At 43.5% G+C, this 24,251-nt stretch overlaps 1 protein-coding gene across 1 annotated transcript in view; it reads right to left on the bottom strand.

Moving 5' to 3' along the window:
* STON2 (stonin 2) overlaps positions 1-21,698 on the bottom strand; it is a 138,332-nt gene extending 116,634 nt beyond the window's left edge. The window contains exon 1 of the mRNA XM_045544796.1: positions 21,626-21,698. The gene's annotated coding sequence lies outside the window, so the exon portion shown is untranslated. The remainder of the gene's footprint in view (positions 1-21,625) is intronic.
* Between the last annotated feature and the right edge of the window lie 2,553 nt (positions 21,699-24,251).

The following is a 24,251-nucleotide window of genomic DNA, read 5'->3' as shown; positions in this document are numbered from 1 at the left end:
GAAATGAAGCTTTGTCTAAAGGTTTGGAATGTTTTAAGTTAGGATAAAGAAGTCTGTTAATCAGAGACAAACTACCCAACATATACCCAGACCCAAGTGATTTTTTAAGTATATTGAGAACCAGCAGGTTTGTCTTGCATAGCCTTAGGCCTGTTAATGGGTTACAAAGGATATCTACTAGAAGGGAGGGGGGCATGAAGAGGCATGTGTGACCTCCCTTCTTATGACCAGCAACTCAGTTTTAGGGTATCTACTCCTTGGCCAAGAGGGGGTCCATTCAGTCAGCTGGTGGGGGGCGGGCTTAAGCTTTTATTTTAGTTCACAAGATTATCTAAATAAAGTTTGTTTTATACTAATATCCTGGAAATGAATTAGAAGTTTTATAGAAATTGTGTAAATCATGAGAATGAAAGGAGGGTTTCATCCAGCTAATATGGATCAATTTTGTCCCTCCAGAGCTCAGACAATGTTTTATTTTGTTAGGTTAGCTATGCTACATAATACAAAGACATTATTCTTGCCTGTTCAGTGATCCAAAAGAGTTTTTAAAATCTTTGCCCATCTTCCCCTTATACCCGTTTCTTTGAAAATCTTTCAAAGAAGGCAGCTTCTTTGAAAATCTCTATATCCACTTGTCGGGTCTGAGGCTTCTGGCAAACACTATCCAACCATCTGTTTGGGGTTTATGCAGAAACATCTTAAGCTAGATCCCAGTGCCAATTTCAAACCCCAAGTGAGACCTTAAATTTTTTCCTAAACAAGAACAAGCATCTAAAGGTCAAAAACAAACCAAAACCAAAACAGGAAGAAGGAAGAATGGGAAAAGTAAGACTGCATGGATTCTACATATTTCCTTAGAGCTTTCTTCTAAAGCACGACATTCTACTAACTTACTGAGCATCTACTATGCACTCAGAATTGTGCACAGTACAATGATACAAAATAATATCGAGTATGGTTTTATACTCTGAGATTTCTGTCATAATGGGATACAGGAACCACAAAAGTTAAATCAGGAAGTTGAAGTAACCATGCAGCTTACTTCATAAGTTCTTAGAAATAAACAGAAGCCTGGAAGGCCCCATCACCCAGAGAGAAAGACCTAAATCAGATTAAGACCCTGGATCACCGTTTCTCTTCCCTTTCCTTCTTCCGCATTCTTTTCCCTTATGAGAGAACAGAGTTCTCACTAACAGAATCGGAACAGAGTTCACTGAAGAACACACATACGCAAACATATTTCAATTAATAGGTACCTTGATGCTGCTCCTAAAAGAGAAAATGAGTTCAGTGACCCTGATTGTTTGCTCTTCTTATTTCAATCTTTATTTTCCCTTTCATTCTTTTATTTAAATATTTCAGTTTTTAAAAACAAATGGAGACTGATCACTCTTCTTCCCTTGGAAATTGGCAAATAGCATGACCACCTCGGCCTCAAATCAAACACATACGAGAAAGAATTCCAAAAGGAACATATACCATATTTCGACTATAGTCAGCATTTATCCATGACTCTCCATAAATGAACTGCCCTCTTTTTGTCTTACAATCACACACATCATACACCATAATCCCCTATCCCTAGGTGTCTTCCCCTCTCTAAAGTCATATTACTTGTGTGTATGAGGGGTGTGTGTGTGTACACATATATACATATATGTACATATATATGTAATGTATATCCTAACATCATAATTACAAAATATTCTATTGCACGATTTTTCTCCGAAATAAACAATCCTTATGGTTGTGCTAACAGTTCCATGGCCCCACACTCAGAGTCAAGGATCTAAGTGACACTTGGCTTAAAAAACAGGTTAGGTATTGCCTCTGATCTTTGGTGCATTCCTGAGGCAGTGCCCTTGAATGACATTCCCAGGCACCTGAGCAGCGTGTCAAATCAATGAATGGCCCCAGTAGGAGGTCAAGTTTTAAAGTTTGGAAACATTTTCCAGTTCCTTAAACTCTTAGAACATATTAGCTGACTCCATATTGGTAAATTCATTTTGGCTTAACTTAGTTTCACATTTTTGGAACAAGGATACTAATATTTTGCTTGTTTGAAGGTAGGGAGTTGATGTGAATAATTTCTTCTCATCTATATTTTAGAGCCATGGGTCCATCACTTTGGACGTTCCAACGTGAGACTATCAGTTCCACAAGCGTCTGTAAGAGTCTTCTTGGTCCTAGTGGTGGCCATATTTCCTGGGCTTTCCAAGAAGCTTAACAAAATATTACTACTATATTTCATTGAGCTAAGATGCAATAGATTGTAAAGTGCATCTAATTTCACAGAAGATAAAATATTTTTTAAAAAATGTATCTTTATATACATATATTTCTTAAAATCAATTAAATACAGTCTTATTTTTATACCAGTTACCAAAAGTTACAATTAGTATATAGTTACAGAATTCAAAGCACAACATAGATTATTTTGATTCATTTTTACAATAACCTTTAAAAAGTAAAGCATATATTTCTCATTTGATAAACTGGCTCAGAGAGGCCGTGTTACTAGTTCAAGGTCACACAGCTAACCATAACAGAGCTGGGACAGGATTACAAATTTCCTGACTCTAAATTCTGTACTCTTTCTGTAAGGACGGCCTTGCTGAAATAATAGGAAAATATCTAATCTCATAATTTTCTAATAATAGCTAAAGAACAATCTTATGAGCTCTCTCTCTGCTGACAGGCAACCTGTTGGGATTCTGTTTCACAAATGTCTAAAGAGAGCCAAAAGACAGAAAGGAAATGTAAATCTTTCTCTTTACATTCACTAGCTCACAGCCTACAGAATTTGTTTCTATAGCCTCAAGGAGTTCCTGAGAAGCTCCTGAGCAGAAAGCTGCTGGGTAGACTCCTGGCCTTAGTTTCCTGCCCAAAACCATATCTTAGGGGCAAACTCCCATCCCCTGTGATTAGCCTGACAATGTCTCACAGATAACCAAGTCCCCAGGAACAGAAGAAACAAGAAAGACAGACAACCTGATGTCTTGCAGCTACCTGCTAATTATGCCATAACAATTACTATTTTTTTCTTTCTCTTTGTCCCCGTAAAAGCAGCAAGCCATTTAGCCTGGCTGCTGGCATCTCCTTTCTCTTTCTTTGGGACAGCATGCCGTCTCCCCGCTCTCTGTCTCACCCCCTTCTGTCTCTCTCTCTCTCATTCTCTCTGTCCTTCTAAAGGACAAAATTAATTTTTTTACTTTTATATGTTAATCTCTGCATAAGAAATCTTTCTCCATCAGCACCGTGAGCACCTACCAGGCTTTCCACCCTAAAGCTTTCTACTACCCAAATTCTGCCTTCCAGAAATTAAGTATAACAGACATAGCTGTGTCCCCAACATCCATTTCCTCTCACCATCCTGCACCAGAGGAAGGATCATGAATCATTTAAGCCAATCACAACATTTCCTATTGCTTTCCCAGCCTTCACCTAGGGGGTGGCCACTTCACCAAGTTCTGGCTACTTAGACTTAGAAATGGAGATAAGGTGAGACACATAGATCTGAAAAGTGTTTTTCTGTCTTTCTTTTGTTTTGCTTTCCCAGCAAAGGAGAGAGATATAGCTCAGGTACCCTAACCCTTCCCACTTTCTCCTTTTTCCTGTCTCGAATATGGTCATGAGAGTTGTAGTTACAATGATCACATCAAGGACAGGCAAAGGGAATCACACTCATTGGCCCTGATGTCATGGAGCCACTGAATTAGTGTCGACAAGCATTCATTTCTGTTGTTACGTGAAAGAATTATATTTTTGTTTAACCTATTATAATTAGATTTTCTGATGCATGCAGATGAACTGAAAAAACAGTAGCAATAAATGTGGTGGGCAGAATTCTCAGATGACCCCAAGATCTCTGCACCCAGGTATTAACTCCTGAGGGCAAAACAAATTTTACAGATGCAATTAAGGTTACTGCTCAATTGACCTTGAGATATGGAGATTATCCTGGTGAGCCTAACCTAAATCCTACAACCACTGGCTAACCCTTGATTTCTGTCTAACCCTTGATTTCTGCCTGTGATACTCCGGGCAGAGAACCCACCCAGGCTGTGCCAGACTTCTGACCTAACAAACTGTGAGGTAATAAATGGGTGTGTTTCCAACACCCATGTTGTGATAATTTGTTATGCAGCAAGAGAAAACTAATATATAAGTCAAGAAAATCTCTGATTGTCAATTACACAGTGAAAGAAAACGTTTTAAGAGCATAAATAAAAAATGGGAGGAGAATTTAATCTAGAGCCCCAAATCTTGAGGGTCTGGACATACCTTTCTTTAAGTAATTTCCCAGCATGGATAAGGGACTGAACTTCAACTAAAATCAACCACTATCCACGGTAGGGAATAAATCAAAGATATTGCATAACAGCAGAAAACACAAAATTATCCATGTAGCGTTTTGGAACATGCTACGTGTTCTGAAGAGTGTTCCCTCCAGAAGGTTTCTTTGTCTGCCTTGCTTATTTAGGTCACTGCAACATTAGCTTGCCTTTTCCACAACATGGGGCAAGGCTGGGAGGGTGTTCATTTTTAGTGCAGAAAGTTAAGGAATAATTTTGGGTACTGTCTCTTTGAATGTCAGGAGGCCGATGAATATTTCAACCAGTTTTCTGAAGCAAGAGTGACCATATCTTGCCCATGATTCTCCCTAACAGTGAAGGATGTTAACACTTTGGAATGTATTGGAGGTGGGATAAGAGGAGAGTGAGCAAAAAGGAAGGAGAAAAAAAGTAGAATAGATAGTGGAATCTTCTCTCACACTCTTTTCTTAAATAGGATATTTATTAATTCATTCAACAAATGGTTATTAAACACCTGCTAGAGGTTCAGGATACAAAAGTAAATGAGATAGATATGGACCCTACCTTCAAGGGTTTACATCCAAGAGGGGAAAAGAAGTATGAAACAAGTCAACTATAAACAAATAAAAGACCTACAGATAAATAAAGAGTTAAGGGAATAACAAGGGATCTTATACAGAGGGTGATAGGAGAAGATCTCTCTGAAGAGGTGACACTTAAGAAGTACTTTAAGGTTGAGAAGATGCCAACTACGATAGGATGAAAAATAAAGAGTATTTGAGGTAGAGGGAACCAAAGACAAACAGTCTGGGACGGAAAAAAAATAAACAATCAAGAAAAAACTTGACCTGAGCATAGAATAGGCAAGAAGGTCAGGGACAGGAGATAAGGTTGTAAAGGTAGTTAGCTTCAGAAATACTTGGTCTTATGAGTCAGATGAAGATGTTTAGATTTTATTCTAAGCTCAAGGAGAAGTCACTAAAGGATTCTAAAGAGAAGCAACAAAGTTTGATTTGCCTTTTCCGAGCTGGGTGGAGAAGAGATTGAAAGGGGAAAGACTGGAAGTGAAGAAAACCACTAGGAGGCCCCTGGGATAGTTGGTGCCCTGAAACAACCCAAGTGTCCACTGATGGATGAATGGATAAGCAAAATGTAGTTTATACATGCAATGGACGATCATTCAGTCTTAAAAAGGAAGGAAATTCTGATACATGTTACAACGTGAATGAGCCTTGACTATACTAAGTGAAATAAGCCAGTTACAAAAAGATAAATACTATGTGATTCTACCTCTAAGAAGTACCTAGAGTAGTCAAATGAACAGAGATAGAAAGTAGAAAGGTGGCTGCCAGGTGGTCGGGGGAGGAAGGAATTGGGAGTTAGTGTTTAATAGGTAAAGCTGAAACTTTTTGCAAGATAAAAAGAGTTCTGGAGATGGATGTGGATCCACAACACTGTGAAAGTATTTAATGTCACTGAACTATACTCTTAAAAATGGTTAAGATGATAAAGTTTATGTGTATTTTATTAATAACACAATTTTAAAAATCAAATTAAACTATTACACTGAAAGGATTGAAAGATGTGCCTCCTACAACTTCAAATTCAAGTCCCAATAGCAGACCACTCTCCAGAGAGGGTTGTAACTCCTATAGTTACCTTGTGTGTAGTAAAATTATATTACATTGTGGGTTTCTATGTGTGTAAATATACATTAAAGGTTTTAATTTGGTCAAATGGAAATATACAAAAAAGGATCAAAATATTTTTCTAATCCCATCTTGGAACTTCTTCAGTTTTTAATATACTGGGAACCTCAGAAAAAGCAAGGAACATAGGTCTCTCCACCACCTCAGAGAGGACTGAACTTGAGTAACAGTGCAGGTTACTATGGGGCATGATCAAAGGTTGCAGCGGTGGGGCATGGGGAACCCAGGGAGGCTTCCTGGAAGAGGCTATACCTCACCTGAGTCCTAGGAGGATGCACATCTTACTGATTCAGAGCACAAGCTCCTCAGGAAGGCCAGCTGAGTCCCGCCAACCCCCGCCGTTGCTAACTGTAATCATGGGAATATTTCTGAAACTCTCTAAGCCTAGGTTTCATCTAATAGTATCCACCTCAGAGATTCCTGTAGGATGAATAAAGATGTGGCATGTAAAACTTTTAGTGAATAATAAGTGTTCAATCAATGTTATCCATTACCATTGTTATTTCTACCAAGAAAGAATGAGTAGGAGTTACCCTCATCAAGAGAGAGAGAAAGAATTTGCTGATTTCATTCCTGTGGTGATGGCATTCAGGAAGTAAAAGTGCAAGGAAGGGGGAGACCTTAGAAATTTGGGGAAGAAAAGGAAGTGGTGGTGTCCGCTTCACCCTGAGACAGGAAATGGCCTGGTCAGCTCAGTGTGAGGCATCGGCTGGCCAGGACATGAGTGGTGAGAGAAGGCACCAGAGGCAGGACCACCGCACAGGACAACCTCGGGGCCCCACTCACGAGTCCCTCTGTGTGAGCAGTGGCCATGGAGTGCGCACTACACAGCCTGTGCGGCAGGAGGTGGCCACCTGCATGGATGGGCCCCAGAGGTCCCTGAACATCAGACTCTGCCGCTACAGCCGTCAGCCAAAGTGTCCCACTCCTGGTGTGGCCAAATGACCTGGGCCACTCCAGTCAATAGGGGGCAGCAGTGTGACCAGAGCTATCATCAACCCTTTTGGGCCACACAGAAACCGTATCTAAGGAAATCCAGTTGTGATATGAGAACCTGGGATTATCCTAATTTATCAGTACAACTATATGTAGGAACACGAAATCTTCATTTTAGAAGCTCCTGCCAACACGCTCTATACCAAGAACAACAAGGATTAGAGGAAAATAGAGCTCTGGGCCACAAATCTCAAGCTTGGTGGGTGGCTCTAAATCAAGGTAGCTCAATGTAGATTTGTCTAGAAAAACACAGGTCTTTATTCCCCCGGGCAGATGATGGACAGAAAAACTATTTCCCCACCCTTCCTTCTTTTGTAGTAATGAGACTGCAGTGGGCTATGATGATCCACTGAACTCTAGCCCAGGTGACAAAGCAGGATGGCAAGATGCAAAAAAAAAAAAAAAAAGGAAGTCTCTCTAGTGTCAAATGCTGCAGAGACATAACGGGGCTTGGATGGTCACTGGTGACTCTTGAGAAAGCTTGCTGGAATATTTGCTCCTTAAAGGATGGACTATGCCCTTCCTCCCAGCATTTCCAACGCTTAATGCCAGTTACATAGAAAAAAAGCAACGAGCATTTGTGGAATAAAGTAGAACAGATGAACTGGAAACTCGATTGCAAAAAGTTAATAATAAACCATGATTACAGTTTAAAGTTTAATGACTCTTAATACAGCTTTGTAAAAGAAGGCAAAAAATGACCAGCGTATACATCGTTCATCCTGATTATGTGCTGCCACGCACGAAGCACTTTTCCATTGACCCGGCACAAACTGAAACTCACCTCAGGTGAGGGGCAAGAGGCTCTTCTCTACCACAGATTCTCTGAATGCCACAGAAAAATTACAAAACCATTCTGCTTTTGTCTTCACAAATTTGTTAATTTGGGATTGCTATAAATTTATTTGCAAAGATCTTAAAAATACCTGGAAGATGGGAAATATACATTAAGTATAATAATCTCAAACTATATGTGGTTCTCACCCATTTCCAACAAAATAAAATACCAACAGGTAAACACTACCTTCATGGAAGCTTTTTATCATGTCTTCCCACCTGCTTTAGCAAAATTAAAACCGGGCCTGGGGTTTTCATTCCCTAGAAAAAAATTCCAGACCAAGAAAATACCTCTTGAAATCCCAATAAAACCTATCTAAGCACTACAAATTTAAAACAAATTTTACCTTAAATTTGTTTTCTATTCAGGCATTAATACTCTGTCATTCTCAAATTGTACTTTAAAGAGAGAATATTAACAACTATAGCTAATGCCTTTTGAGTGTTTCCTCTATAGGTACTGTGTTGAGGGCTCCATGTGCATTATCTTATAGAATCTTTACAACAGCTTCATGACGTAAGCTGCTACTACTAATGTATGTCTATTTTCCAGATGAGGAAACTGAGGCTTGGTTTGGCTAACTTTCTCAAGGTCACACAAGTACTAAGTGGTGGTAATAGGATTTATTTAGAGATAGTCTTGCTCTGTCACCCAGGCTAGAGTGCAGTGGTGTCATCATAGCTCACTGTAACCACGAACTCCTGGGCTCACGTGATCCTCTTGCTCTCAGCCTCTGGAGTAGCTGGACTACAGGCATGCACCACCACATCCAGCTAATTTTTCTATTTTTTTTTTTTGTGGAGATAGGGTCTTGCTATGTCATCCAGGCTGGTCTCGAACTCCTAGCCTCACGCAATTCTCCTGCCTTGGCCTCCTAAAGTGTTGGGATAACAGGCATGAGCCACCATCCCTGGCCAAAGCTAGGATTTAAACCCAGAATATATCATATATCCTCATAAGAATCCATTTTCACAGCTGTATCATTGACATTAAAGTGATATAAATTTGATTTTTATTAGGATTTTTAAAAATAGGAAATCATGGAACAGATGGCCAGCCTAAAAAGGGACTAGTTCACAAATGATGGATCTTTTCCTACCAATGGACCCATCTGCCCAAGTCCCCTAAATGAGGGTGGCTAATGCCACTCGGTGCTGCAAGGACAAGGAAGGACAGAGGATGCATGACTGAAGACCTGGACTCCCAGCTAAGCCCTGCTGGATCCAAGCTCTAGACACCACCTGATCCGTGGTGTTCCTCCCTCTTCTTCTACCTCCACTGGCCCATGTCTGTCTAGGGAAACAGTGGCAGGTTTCAATGTGTCTTAGGCTAGATTCCTTAGAAGATAGCACCTGAGGCCAAGTTTCCATGCCAGTGAAGAGAAGTGAGGTGGGAAAGAAAATATAAGATGGAGAGGGTCTGAGTTGGCCATGGCTCCACAAGAAACATAGCTTGTTGCTTGACTGTTGTTGATCTCCAGAGAGCCTGTTAGGAACTACGGCATCTCAGAGTTCCATTGGAGGGGTGCGGCTAGGAGGGGAAATGTAGCTGCCAGCTCCACCGTTTCTTGTTCCCCTTTGGTCAGAGCTCACTCCATTGTGACCCAACTCCCCACGTTTTCGGGGTGCATCTTCTGGCTCCTTCAGTAGCAGATGGGAAGCCAGATGAAGTGCCTTCAGTGTGGCATTTCATCTGAGTTCAGAAGTGGTGGCAGGACCCCCAGCAGCAGCCTTGCATGGCAGAATGATTTAGTCTAGCTTAGTTGGTCACCGGAGAGGCCCAGAGACAGGTGGGGCTAAGCGGGTTTGAGATGTGCTGAAGAGGTAGCCAATACAGGAAGTTTAAATCTAGGTGGGCATCAACACTGGGACGCAATCCCACACATGCAGAAAATAGAAGAGATGAGCTAATAGGTCTTGTTGGACTCTGAGTTATTTGTGCTCATGGAGCTTCTGCGGGTTATTAGAATCCTGATTATCACAGAACATCACTCATTCATTCATTTCTTCATTCATTCAATAAGCATTTATTAAGCATCTCCTAAGATCCATCTCCCTACCTTGGAGAGACAGGAAACAGGCAAAACAGGAGGCATTGGGACAGAACTGCAGGGGTTGTGGATTTCTGGATTTCTAGCTTTCCAGCACTCACAGAAGTAAAACCTTCATCTTTCTGCAGCATGGGCTTTAGTATGGACATGCACATCTGTGGGTCCACCTAAGATGTTTGGATTTCCAGCTTTCCAGCACTCAAAGAAGTGAAACCTTCTTCATCTTTCTGCAGCACGGGCTTCTATGGGTGCCTCTAAAGTGCTCTGTACACTTACACCAATATACAGCCACCACATATACACAACACCAAGCAGGAAGAGTTCCTGAGTTGAGGCCGAGACCAAGATGCACAACTCAAACTTGAAGGCCTCTCCTTGGAACTGGTTCCTAACCTTTTTTCAAAGATATAGCTCTCTAAATCTCTTTGAGTTATAATTTACGCCAGAGACTCTTGTTTCTGGAAAATGCACATACATGCAACGTTTATAATTTATAGTGCTTCACAGACACTCTTCCCAAAGTCCATCCATGAATCCCCTAGGACTCTCTGGACTCCCTGTTAAAAGCTGCCACCCTAGAACAATTTATCTAGCTCAAGTCACTTTCAGGCCTTTCAAAACAAAACAAAACCATTCCAGAGGAGCAGAGCAGAAGGAAGCCTGGCACTGTGGCTTCTACTGACCCTGAACTGATAATTCCTTACTTCCGTTTTCAGTAATGCAGAGGATATCTCCTTCCCTTTTCTTGTCTGAGAATCCTTCCCCTCCCTCTTCCCCCAACAAAACAGACACACAGGCATAAAACCAAAACAACCCAGCCAAACACTAAAACTCAGGCTGCGGCAGCAGGCCTCTTGGACTGCAGCTGTGCGGGGGCCTGAGCTGATTGGGATGTTATCCTTGTGAACCAGGCCTCTCACAAACAAGACACAGACACATCCCAAGTTTGTGTCTGCTGAAGGCAGTGGCATGTGAGTGTCTCCAACTGCCAGGGACAGCCACAAGGAAGCAGGACACACTGGGTGGGCTTGGCACAGCGTGAGAGTCGAATATCTGTTGATTCGACTGCTGCTGCTTTGGTAGAGTGGGGTCTGGGATTTTGATATATGAAATGCACTGTTGATATCCCATCCCGTTCTATAAATTGTAAATTTGGAGAGTAGATGTTAGGAAGTGTCACAACTTGTAGGATAAAAGAATTCTCACATTATAAAATGTGAGTAACTGAGCACCTTTAAATGGTGACAACTCACCTATCACCACACTCCTAGTTTCTTTCTTTCTTTTAAATTTATTTTTCCAATTGCTATATGTTTTTGTTATAAAATGAATATACTCCCATTAAAGAAAATTTGGAAAATAGAAAAGTATAATCACTGGTGTACTTTTAAAATGATTTATGAAAATTCCATTTGCCTGCACTTCTTCAACTTCTCAGGGACACTTCTATTGTTGAAGGATAAGGCGTTCCTTGTAGGGGGAGGAGAAGCTGTCACATAGAAAAATGGGACAGGATCCTTTGACCTTGTGATTCCCTGGGCTTTATTCTAGTAGTTAAAAATTATTTATGCTATTGTTTTTTCCAAGTTGATGGAAATTTCCCACCATTTATGCCTATTCTCTTTACTTCCTCAACCTGAAAGACCAGAAAGAAAAGCTCTTTCCTATTAATTTTTCTGCTTAGGGTTTCCAATGTTTTCTTCTTTCAGCCCTCACATCACCCATATCCATCTGGAGAAGGCTTCTCAAAAACTCCAGGAAGGATTTAGAAACAAACCACACCATTACATATATTTGATCCCAACACCACTAATAGTAGTATTTCTTTTGGTAGACGTCTCACTGACAGTAACTCTTGCAAAACAGAAAAGCCACAAATTCAAAGCATATAAATCATAAATGCAAACACAGCAGACATGCTAATTAGAGAGTGGAGAGACAAGACTTCAGAATGTGATTCTCCCTATCTCTGGATTCTTATTTAGCTTTGAGAGGGAGACTGGTTTTTTTTTTTTAAAAAAAAAAAAAAGATTCAGAATAATATCATTTGCTGAATGAAATGAAGTGGCTTAGATGCATTTTCCAACCAAGTGTAAAACTTGAATTCAAAACAGTAGAGAACAATTAGCATATTAGAAAAGAATGAGAACCTTCTTACCTGGCTCAAAGTGGTAAAGAGCAAGCATGAAGCTAGTGTGTAGAATATTGAAACCCTGTCTTTGCCAGGGGTCTTTCTTTTGTCCTGTGTTTCAGTTTTCAGATTTCTGGAGGGTTGTGCACCTGTGATTCATGTAGCAATTATCACATACACAGGCCAGATTTGATCTCTGGCTGCAGTGTTTCAATTACAGAGGAAACATAAGTAACTGATATATGTGTGTGGAATTTATTGCAACATCTCCCTGGCTTCCCTCTTTTATTTTTAATAATAAGAAGAAAAATAGTAGCAGTATGAGTTAAATTAAAATGTGGTTTTCACTTCAGGGAAAACACAAAGGGCTATAAACATGTGAGCTGTCACTGCTCCTCACTTTTAACATGTTGACATGAACAATGAGAATTTTATAGTGATAAAGCAATAAATTTTATAGTGATAAAGTGTTCATACAGCTTCACTGCGTTAACGTAACATTTACTGAGCCCTTACACCTAGGAAATGGGCATTTTTATTAATAACTACCAGTACTCATCCCACATATGAGGAAACTGAGTCTCAGAGATGAAGTAACTTGCCCTAAGGAACAAACCTAGTAAAAGGTCAAATGGTATCAACCCTAATCTTAATCCTAAAATCTATTCTAGCTGCAGTTCCCAACTCCTGGGCCACTGCCAGGTACTGGTACACAGCCTGTTAGGAACTGGGCCATGCATCACCGCCTGAGCTCCACCCCCCACCCCAACCCCTGGTCCACGGAAAAATTGTCTTCCATGAAATTTAGGAACCCAGGGGCATGGCCCCACAGCAGGAGTCAAGTGGCCAGCGAGCTAGCTAAGCTTCATCTGTCTGTCATCTGTATTTACAGCCATTCCCCATGGCTCACATCACCGCCTGAGCTCTGCCTCCCCACCCTTGGAAAAATTGTCTTCCATGACAGTGGTCCCTGGTGCCAAAAAGGTTGGGGACTACTGCATTATAGAGATCAAATGATACAACTATCCAAAGAAAATACCAGCAGGTCCACACTTCATTATACAATGGCAAAGTGGAGAAAAGAAGAAGCTTGACTCTTCCCCTGGAGCTGGAATGCCCCCTAGTTCAATCCTAGGACCCTTCTCTGACTACTTTCATTTCTTCACATCTTCAGATCCCATATAGAAAGTAAGGACCCCGACACAGATGCTCCCGGCCTTGACTTTTCACCTGACTCCACCTGGTGCCCACTGAGCATCTTCACGTCAATGTCTAACAACCCACTCAAACGTAACATATCCAAAACTCACCGGCAACTTTCCCTCCTCCAAAAATACTGCAGCAGAAGCCTTCCACAACCAAGATGATGGCAGCTATATCTTTCCAATATCCCTGGCCAAAAACATCAAGTCATCCATCCATGACTTCTCTTTTCCTCTTACACTGTTTCTTCCACGTTCCTTTTACAAAAAGGCAGTTTACAGACATATTTTTCGTATGATCCTTTTAAATGGCTAGTTCCCATAGTACATTAAATAAGATTTCATTTGCATGTACTCATCACAAATACCTTTACTGAAGTAGTCATGTGAGCTTCATCTAACACCGCACTGTCTAACCTACATACAATGATGTTCACCTACCACTTTATTTTTATGTGTTATTTGATAAACACTTATGTACCACTTATCTCCCAGACACTGATGTCAAAGTGTTTGAAAACTCATTTAATTACTCATGTAATCCTCACAACTCTATGAAGTAGGTTCTAGTTTTATCCCCTTTGCAGAGATAAAGAAACTGCAGCTGTGGGAGGCTAAATGACTTACCTGAGACCACATAATTCAAACCCACACAGTGTGGCCCCAGAGTCTGTGTTTGTAACTGCTTCACCATGCTCCGTCCATGAGACACAATTTTTTATCCTGTAAGTTTTTCCTGTCAGCAGAGACATATGTGTATAAGTGAACCTACACTCTTATCTGGCTTTCATATAGCCAGGACCCCCCACGTCCCCTTGCACAGTACCTGGCCTGACTGGGTGCATATTCTCTACCCTCTTCGTAGAAAAAAGGCAACCAAATGACAGGGAATCTGAGCCCTTGGTCCTATGAGTATTGTGCTGTGACCAGCCAAGTCACCCAGACCAGAGCCTGATATCTGACAGCAAACAACTCTGACTCCTTGGAACTGCCTCCCCAAGGCCTGCTCAGGGATCAGGAACTTAAAACCAACTAAAAGCAGAGCATGTGAGCTGCAGGGGCCCTGAGCATGATGGATGGCACAGCTGGAGGAGCCAGCAAATACCAGGCCTGGCTGCTGCAGACAGCACAGACAGCCCCGCCCATGCCAATTAGGTTGATGGGTGAGTGACTGAGAGACATGCTGCATTTATTCAAACAGATCCCCACTCCCTAACTCACTCCCTTGTTAGAGATTATAACAAAGGTATTAAGAAGGACAAGATAGGGAAAAGAAGAGAAAGAAGTGTACTTCAACTGCCCTGCTAATATAGGGAACGGACAACCAGAAAACAAGGGCAGTTTTCCTCCTTCCAGGATCTCCAAGGGTGTGGCCAGAGTGGACAGACAGCCCCTGTTAACTCTTCAGAGCACATTTCCTTTTGCTTCCAGATATAATACCATAGTGACTAAGGGCACAGCTTCTCCAGTGAAGAGATTAAGAGAGGTGGGTTCAAAGCCCAGCTCCATTAGCCTTTGACAAATTACTTAACCCCTGCCTCTGTATGTCTCATCTTTGAAATGAGACACTACTCCTCCTGACCTTACAGCCTTGAGGTGCAGATTAAGTGAGACAATGTGGCATAAACTGCTCATCACAGGACCTGGCACATAGTAAAACTCAATGAATGATAGCTATTGATAGTGATTTTGATCATTTCAACAACGATAAAAGTTTTTCACACCCTTCAACTGTTCAAAGTCTGAAGTGGAGGGAAATGCAGGGACATGGAATGATTTAAAATTAATATTTTATGTTTGGCAAGCATGGGAAATCTACAAGTAAACTATACTTTTGGCAGCTATGGGTTCACACAATAGACAACATTTAAACCACGTGTAACTGAACAAGGCCACTGAATACGGACCATCCCAGCCTTATCCAGCTGACCGTGGCATTATAATTCTTCTCTTTTAAAAGCTTAAGTCAGGAAAGACAGACAAATATATTCAGTTTCTAAAGCAAACAGTGAAATAAAATCTGTTTTCATTTAAAGCATCTCATTTTTTTTTTTTTAAGCAATTAGTTAACTTCAAAAGGCAGCCAGTGGAGTGATTCTATCAAGCTGGTAAGGGTCTGGTATCTCACTTCAAAGTTCAGGCAGATTGAAAGCCACTGATAGTCCTGCTATACTTATAGGCATTTGGCATGAAAAATGCTTAAGAATGCCATTTCATTCAGATGGTGTGTTTGCACAGGCCCACAGCACTAAAACAGTACATTCTTTCAATGACAGCCAGGGTTAAGCCTGGAAAAGAAGCGTGTATTATCTCACCCCCAATTTAAAATTGATAAGACCCTCCATTCGGTATAATACTAGCCAGAGAAATAGTAACTAGATGACAGGGGCCCTAAATTCTTAGTGCCGCCATCCTCACAGAGACCTGTGAAGCAACTTAAGCTAGACACCACTGTGTGAGGGGAGGTGAGGCCAAGTGTCAGGGGATTCCTGCATGACTTTAAACAAGCCACTTGACCTTTCCAGGCCATATTGGAAGTGGAGCAACACCAACTTGCCTGCCAGTTTGACACAGTTTATGATAGGATTAGATTTTATTTATATAGAGGTTTGACATCCTTAGCTCCAAACTGCTTTCCTATTAATAAAATGAACATGTTAAAAAGGTCGAATCAGAGGCCAGTGTTACTCATCTACTAATGAATCACTGAATGGCTTTATTTGTTAGGAGATTATGCAAGCCTTCAGATCAGACAGTCAGATGGCAGTCAAGAAAGGAAAACTTTAAGCAGTCACCTACCTTGGACTCCCTTCTTCTACTGACCCCTCATTCCAGATACAGCAGTCTGGTCACTGGACCTGAAACAGGCTGTGGACCAATTCAGAGCCACAGTTCACTTAGGTCCATTCCATAAAAATCAGTGCTCCCACCTAGCTAATCCTACTTCTGTTACAGCCTAGTGTAACTGCCTCTCCATGAACCTTCCCAGCCCAGCACCACCTCAGAAAGATTCCCTGTCTGAATTCACAGCACTCAGTACCCTCTTTGATTATATGCCTACCATTGGTCTCATTGTTATTTAACTATTATTGATTTTGCATAAATATTATGTCCTTTCTCAGAATAAAGGCTGTGTCTGAAGACTGAGCATTACACTTCTCTGAATTCTCTATAACATCTTCCTCAGAGCCTCATACCCACAAGATGGTCAATCCCATTCACATCAAGCTACCTTCCAAAGGTTTTACTGGGCCGTTAGCAATTTGCAAAGCTGCCTCACACTTCTCATTGTGACTAAACATCACAAGGAACATTGACCACCCTTTGCCAGTTAGTGAGGCTACTTCAGGCACATGTCCAAGTTAGCATGGGGCCATTTTGGTGACAGAGGTATATATGATGAATGAAAAATTCAAGCTATCTTGAGTTTTCAATCCTGCCCTTCTATCTACAGATTTTTGGCCAACTGTTCCTGTTTTAGTTATTGCACTTCAGAAAGACATCAACACTAGAAACTTGCCTCCTGAAATTGCTAGATATGTGTGTGTATATATATGAGATACATATGATAGCATTTATTCCATATAAACATATAGAGAAGATACTATTTATCTAGTGATTCGAAACTTACATTTCTTAAATATCAGATTGCTGGATAAATGTTATCCAACGGGAACAGTAGCACTTTCCAATTAGTATGTTTTTAAATCCCAACTGGCTAGTTTAAGTGTCCCTTCTCTCACTGGCTCTCACACTTAAGTCTAGGGTTTTGTTTGCTGCATCTTTTGAAACTTTAAGGCAAGTATCCCGGAAACCTGAGATGGAGGGAACTGCCATAGTTCACTGTAGAGTTGACCAAGGGAAGGTATCACTGAGGCCACACCTGCAGGCGGTGGGTAAACAGCTGCCTTTCCAGAATTACCTGGAGAAGGCAACAGTTGGCCTCAGGCCTCCTGGACAGAAAATATGGTTCCAGGCTTTCTCGCCCACCTCTGGAAGTACACAGAATTCTGAGGAAGTCTCCTGTCTCAAAAAGCACACTTCCAAGGTGTGCTTCATCTGTCATGTCTCAACTGGAACAAGAGTTTTTTCAAATTTCACTCTCTTCATTTTATAGCTTGGGCTCACCATAATATTTATTTTATACAAATACAATAAGCAGCATTTCTAGAATTTTCTGTCCATAACCCAATAAACTATTTTACACTCATCCCACCTTGAAACAATTATTCTGACTTGCTAGCCACCATTTAAATTGTGGACCCTGAAAGTATTTCATGCATTCACATGCTGTTAGTCACATGCGGGCAAACTACTGATTATTGGGACCCTAGGTAGAGTTCAAACTTTTGGCATGCCTACATTTGAGAAAAGCATTGTAAAAAAAAAGAAACCCTCACTGTATTTTATTTCCTGTGTCATGTTACACACCAACATATTTTCTCCTTTACATCCACGTTTGGAATGCTCTGTCGTTACAGGAGAGATGAGTCACAGTTAGGGGAACTGTAGAGACTTGCTCCACCTATTAGTATAAGCCAAACCGTGGACAATCTTGAGTCCTCAGAGGGTTATTTATCTTGGGGGGGATTGATCACAATTTGCAAGACCACATGGTACAGATGTTTATTCATGAAGGTGACCTCAAATGAAGTGAACAATTTCTTGGTCTGACTATATTAAAATTCAGCCAGATGTCCACCCAGTGGGCAAGTTTAGCTCCAGAAGAAATTACAACTGGAATGACAAGAAGTGTGATGGGTCAGGATTGGAATATGTTCGCCGGCTTGAGTGAGAGGTCTGGAGCCAGACAAAAGGGTGTGTGCTCGATGACAGGATGGGAAGTCCGAGCAGAGTTACAAAGGGAGAGCGCAAAGCAGCACTTGTATGTTTCTCACTTCTCTGAATCTGAGCTTTTTTCATTTCCTCACTATCAGGATTGCATTTATAATTTAATATAAACCCAGAGTCTCAGTCACTCTTACAGAGCCCACTGCTCATGGCCAAAGTCAGCCTTCAACAAACCTGCCACATGGAGAATGCTGAGACCTTCCAGCTTTTTTCCTACATACACTGGGCCCTTCCATTCAGGTCTTTCCCTCAACCACATCTTTATTTCTCCCTTTAGTTTGGTGGTTTTCAAGCGTGGTCTTAGGACCAGCAGAATCAGCATCACCTGAGCACTTATCAGAAATGCTCATTCTCAGGCCCCATCCCAGACTGACTGATTCAGAAACTCTGAGTGGGGCCCAGCAATCTGTCTTTTCTGAAGCCCCTTCCAGGTGACTCAGATGCATGCTAAAGTTTGAAAACTGCTGCTTTAGATGATATTATAAAACAATGACTTTAAGATGAGAGAGCATGTACATTTTAGGAGAGAACTTGTGAAGAAAGCAAGCCATTCAAGTACCAGACAGATCAGTTTCTAGTAGTGGAATCTGGGGTCACATGACAGAGAGAGAGAGAGATTTGCACCTATTTCAATCTTCTCTCCACATTGCCACTTGAGATGTGTGCTATCCCTGAAAATCTAACCCTGTGAAACCCCAACTTAAAACTCTTCAGAGGCTGCTCCTTGCCCATAGGATAAAGTCCCAAACCCCTGGGCCCTTACCATCTGCCTCTGGGCCATCTCCTGATCTTGCTTCCTTCTGCACTTCCCCTCCTATTCAGCCATGCCTCCCTGTCTGCAGGAGGTTTGTCCTTCCCCATACCACTGACAGTCGGCTTGGCCATGTGACTTACCTTGGCCACCAGCATGGGAGCTGAAGTGATGGCTGCTACTTCTGAGCATAGTTTAAGTGCTGTAGTTTTGTTCTGTTGTGTTCTTTTTCCTTTGCCATAAATGAGATCAGCATTGTCTCCGAAAGATGCTGTTTCTTAAGCCCCCACGGGCCCCAGAATAAAGACAGATGAGGAGTAGAGCTACAACTGACCTACACTGGACATGCAACATACTCGGGAAATAAGCTTTGGTTGTTGTAAACCACTGAGATTTGGGGGTTATTTGTTATTTAGCCTAAGCTATGATAGCACTTTTGATCATTCCTCTCAGTCTAGGATGTCTTCTCCCCTCTGCTCTACCCCTCCTTTCAACTCCACCTCACCTGTCTGTGCAAGAGATTTGCTCATCATTCTACACTCAGCTCAGATGTTATCTTTCAATCAAGCCTTTTTGTCTTTCCCAGCTATAGGTGATCACTCTCATCTTCAGGACCTCCTCTGGCTGCTACAGACCTATAACTACGTCCCCAGAACTGTGCTAGGGGCTTTCCATTCATTAGTGCTATCCTTAGAACAATGCCTCTAAAAAATAATTAAAAAATTAAAAATTCAACTCATCCTTTTACAGAGCAAGAGAGACTGGCTTAGGACAGCAAAGGGACTAGTCCAGGTTTCCCAGTGCGTCACAGCTGGAGCTCTCACCAGGTGGAGGTCTGGCTCTGAACTCGGCAGTCTTTGCCCTGCCACACAAGCCTCCCCTTCCCCCATCCGCAGCAGCAAGCTTTCAGATCCTCCCACATCCACTGGAGACAGTAAAAGTCTCCTTATCAACAGCTGAAAGGGCTGCCACATTAATTTGAGACTTGAAAGATTTGCACCTGGAAGTGGGCTTCTTACCCCCAAAGAAGATGATCACTTTCCCTAAGTGGATGTATTTATTCCAAGGCTCTTGGCAAAAGCACTGGAGACCTTAGAAGAATTAGTGCATTTGTTCTGTTCCCCAGGTCTCAGGCTATAGGGGTAGTATGGTGTCATAAGACAGGCAGATTTCCATGGACAACACCCTAGAGAACCTTTGGGAAGGTCCTTTTGGGACTGTCACAGGGTAGGAGGCAAGTTGCGGAGGATTCAGAACTCCAAGCAGGTCTGCTACGTTTGATATTTTAAATTTTTTAAAAAAATGAATGCAGCCAAAATTTTTATTGGACTTTTCAGATTAAATAAGTAGAGTGACACAGTGGCAAAGAATTGAACCAGATCGCCCAGGTCAGACATGAGGGAAAAAAACGCCTAAAAAATGTGATTGCCTAAAAAGTAGCAACTGCAATTTTAGGTTTCTATGAGCTGCTGGCATTTTGTTGTGTGGTTGAGTTCTCCATCCCTCTCTTTCCCTCTCTCTAACTTGTTTGTTTCAGAGAGGAGTGAACAGTGTAAAAACCTTCAAATATTTCCCCCCAAATCAGCCACACTAATGAAAGATGAGCAATTAACAAAGTACCAAGATATTCTTTTCACACAACATTCATAATGATTTCTTCAAGGGTTACAAAGCTTTTCTCAATTAGTAGTCAGAGTCTATCTCTCTTACCATTTCAATGGATCCCTATTTTATCCCCCCACCCCGCCCCCAAGAATATATTACCTTTAAAAGATACCATCAGTAACATTAATAACAGCATTTTTTTTCTCCTTCAAATGTAGAAAGCTATTCAGAGCTCCAAATGGTTGCTGGGCGAGTTTGGACACGTCTGATTTACTCTTTAAAAGACCATCCACTGCTGACTAATATAATCCTCAAAACAACGCTATCAGGCAAGTGCAATCATTATCGCCACCTTACAGATCGGGAGAGTGAGGCCCAGAGAGCATGAAGGACCTGCGGGGGGGAGGAGGGAGGGGGTAGAGAAGGGGGAAGGAAGGGGGAGGACAGAGGGGGAGGGGGAGGAGAAGCGGGGCAGGCGGAGGCCGGGAGCGGCACAAAACCAGTTAATGATTCACTCACAGCCCTCAGGCAGCTCCTTTCAGTAGGGGCTGCACCAGAACACACGCACACACACACACGGCCTCATCTTCAACTCTGCATCCCAGCGAGAGGCGGGTGTCCGGCAAATTGCTTGGCAACGCGTGTCGGAAACTCCATCCAAAGCCCCGGGTCCAGGCCGCCTCTGGGCGCTGTCCAGCGGGCAGCGCGCCTGCGAGGCCAGGCTGGGGTCCTGTCTCCCGACACCCCGCAGGTGGGGCGGAACGCCAAGGCCGGGATTTCAGGCGTAGGGGGGCGGGGGAGAAGAAAGACACCGTCCCCAGGGACACCTGTTGTCGCCTCCCTACTCGGGCCAACGAAGACGTCCTGGGCGACCCGGACCTCGGGGGAAGACACCGTTAGCAAGAAGTGTCTCTGTAGGGTGCCGGGGTCGCAGGTGTGCTCCTCCACTCGCCTCAGGCAGACTCACCTCAGCCTCTCCCACCCCCGGACGCCCGCGGCGTGTGGGAATGTCACGGCCGAGGCAAGCTCGGGGGGCGCGGGTGGGGGCGCGAGGGGGCGCGGGCAACACCGCGGCGCTAGGACCTCGCGGACCGCCAGCCCCCCGCCCGCTCCACCTGCAGGGCCCCTCTCGGGGGGCGCGCTCGCCCCTCGCCGCTGGGCGCAGGGCGCAGTTACCTGCAAAGCCATCCGCAGGGTCCCGGGCGTCGGCCAGAAGGCGGCCGCGGCAAAGCCCGCTCGTCCGGCCCGGGGACCTCCGCCCCGCCGCGCTCCTCCCGCCGCGCTCCCTCCCGGCCGCAGCGCCGCCGCCGGCTCCAGACTCTCGGGCTCGCTCGGCGCCCGCCGGCTCCAGCGCCGCTCCCGCCGCTCCCGATTGGCCGCGGCGCGCGCCCGAGCCGCACTCTGATTGGGCAGCCTGGGCCGGGGCGGGGCCGGGGGCGGGGCCGGGCGGGCGCCGCCGGGATCTGCTCCCTGAGCCTCCCGCGCCGCAGCCTGGCGGCCCCGCAGCACCCCGCGGCCCGGCTGCAGGCGCAGAAACTGGGATCCCGTCCCCAGTGCCGGCCGTCTACGCACGAGGCAAAGCGGAGAGCGTCGCTTCTAGTAAAATGGGATGGCGGGGAGTGGCGAGCGCCTTGGAGTCCCACCCACATTGGCGATGGGGACCTCCGAGGCGCGGGAATCATTGCTCTCCTTGGCTTCACTCCTACTTGCGGCTTTGACTTCACCTTCATTTTTGATACTTTGTACTATACTAATGGCTTAAGGTTCAGGACAGTGGCTTGTAAACAGTGAGCGCCAGATAGTTTTGTGGACTCAGATTGGATTTTATATACAATCTCTAGGTGGTCCTTCTGGAGCTTGCAAAAGGGGAGTGACTTGTCCAAGACCCTAATCACATCAACAAACTGCTAAGAACACCGCCCTAGGTGTTGTGATGAGAGCGAAAGACAGATCTCCATTGACAAGGAGCTTAATACCTAGGTAGGGAGATGAGGCTAAATAATAATAACAATGACTCGTGACGTTTTTATGGAGCGTATTAATTGCTAGACACTGTGCCAAGGGCTTCACATATATTGATTCAGAAGTACAGGAAAAGGCTATCATAAAGATGTCCACATGCCTCGTGAAACATGTGGACAAGTGACACGGGTTCTGAATCTGGAGAGAGCTTGTCCTTTGAACAGCACACCAGCAGTCACTCCACACTGTGGTACAGAGGCACAAGTCAGAACAGAGCAGGCAGAGGGAATCGTTATTTTTCCATTTTCCATCCTTCTCCCATAGTCCTTTAGTCTTCCCAACATTTCTTTTTTTTTTTTTTTTTGAGACAGAGTCTCGCTTTGTTGCCCGGCTAGAGTGAGTGCCGTGGCGTCAGCCTCGCTCACAGCAACCTCAAACTCCTGGGCTTAAGCGATCCTCCTGCCTCAGCCTCCCGAGTAGCTGGGACTACAGGCATGCGCCACCATGCCCAGCTAATATTTTCTCTATATAGTTTTAGTTGTCCAGCTAATTTATTTCTATTTTTAGTAGAAATAAATTAGCTTAGGGGTCTTGCTCAGGCTGGTCTCGAACTCCTGACCTCGAGCGATCCACCCGCCTCTGCCTCCCAGAGTGCTAGGATTACAGGCGTGAGCCACCGCGCCCGGCCAGTCTTCCCAACATTTCTGCCCACCCACACTGACTGAATCTTTCTAAAGAGTAAAAACAGCTACTGTAAATCTGAGTGCCACCAGACCTTTGTGCCACCACTCATAAAACACTGCCTTTAAACACTCAAATAAGCAATGAGTAGAAATAAGTAGCACAGCTTATATTTTAGGCCCATTGACTTTGGTTGCATTACTACCTTGAAAGCAAGTATGTAACCATTTTTCTACAGGTATTTCCCTCTAGTTCTATTCTTCTCGTTTGACAAAACCCTGGAGTGAGAAATTTGGCTTGGTAGAGAAGTAAAGACCCAAGTGAAAACCAGTTTTTCCCACCCTGAACAGTCTTGGCTCTTACCCTAGTGTGAGCTTAACGTCACCTACTTTTAGGAGCCCAAGACCCTAGGAGGAAATTAACTCAGTTTTCTCCAGTTTATATCAATGGACAAACCATTGATTCACTTTATATTGAAAAGATGGACTGGGCATGGGTTGAGCCTCACTTTGTAGGAACACCAGAGCACAACAGGGTATAGACCAGGAGGAAAGTTCTTTCATGGGCATCCCTCTCCAAGTGTCTGAAGTACGTGGAGACATCAGCCCACAATTCTAGTGGCACACCTTGCATAGCTGTGGCTTTTGCCAAAACAGAAGTTCCATTTGGATTGGTCATACTATCACTCCAAAGAAGAGCTGTTGCAGCCAGAGAACTAGGCTGACCCACGGCAGTTTGTCAAACTACTCAACCCTGGTCATGTGGCACTAAACTCAGCTCAAGGATGGCAAGTGAAGGAAGGATGACAGGTGAAGGAAGGATGACAGGTGAAGGAAGAATCTGGATCCACCACAACCACCCTGGAATCTTCTTGTGGGCAGGAACTGCTTATGTATTGTCTATCCCCTGTCTCATCTAGCAAAATGCTCCACTGAGTTCTGCCTCCTGCCTCACATTTCTTCTCTGGTGAGTCCTACTGAATGCTCAAGACAACCAAAATACCCCTTCCTCTCTGAGGCCTTCACTACTCTCCCAGGCAGAGATAGTGAACTGCTTGCCGGTGTTATATTTCCCTTACAGCAGTAAGCAACAGGATTCTAGAGATCTGCTTAAATGGCCGTCTTTCCAACTGGAAGACTGTGCATTACATAGCAATGTA

This window comes from Lemur catta, chromosome 1, assembly GCF_020740605.2.
Source record: "Lemur catta isolate mLemCat1 chromosome 1, mLemCat1.pri, whole genome shotgun sequence".
In the NCBI taxonomy this organism is placed as follows: Eukaryota; Metazoa; Chordata; class Mammalia; order Primates; family Lemuridae; genus Lemur; species Lemur catta.
This window is presented reverse-complemented; position numbering and strand designations above follow the sequence as displayed.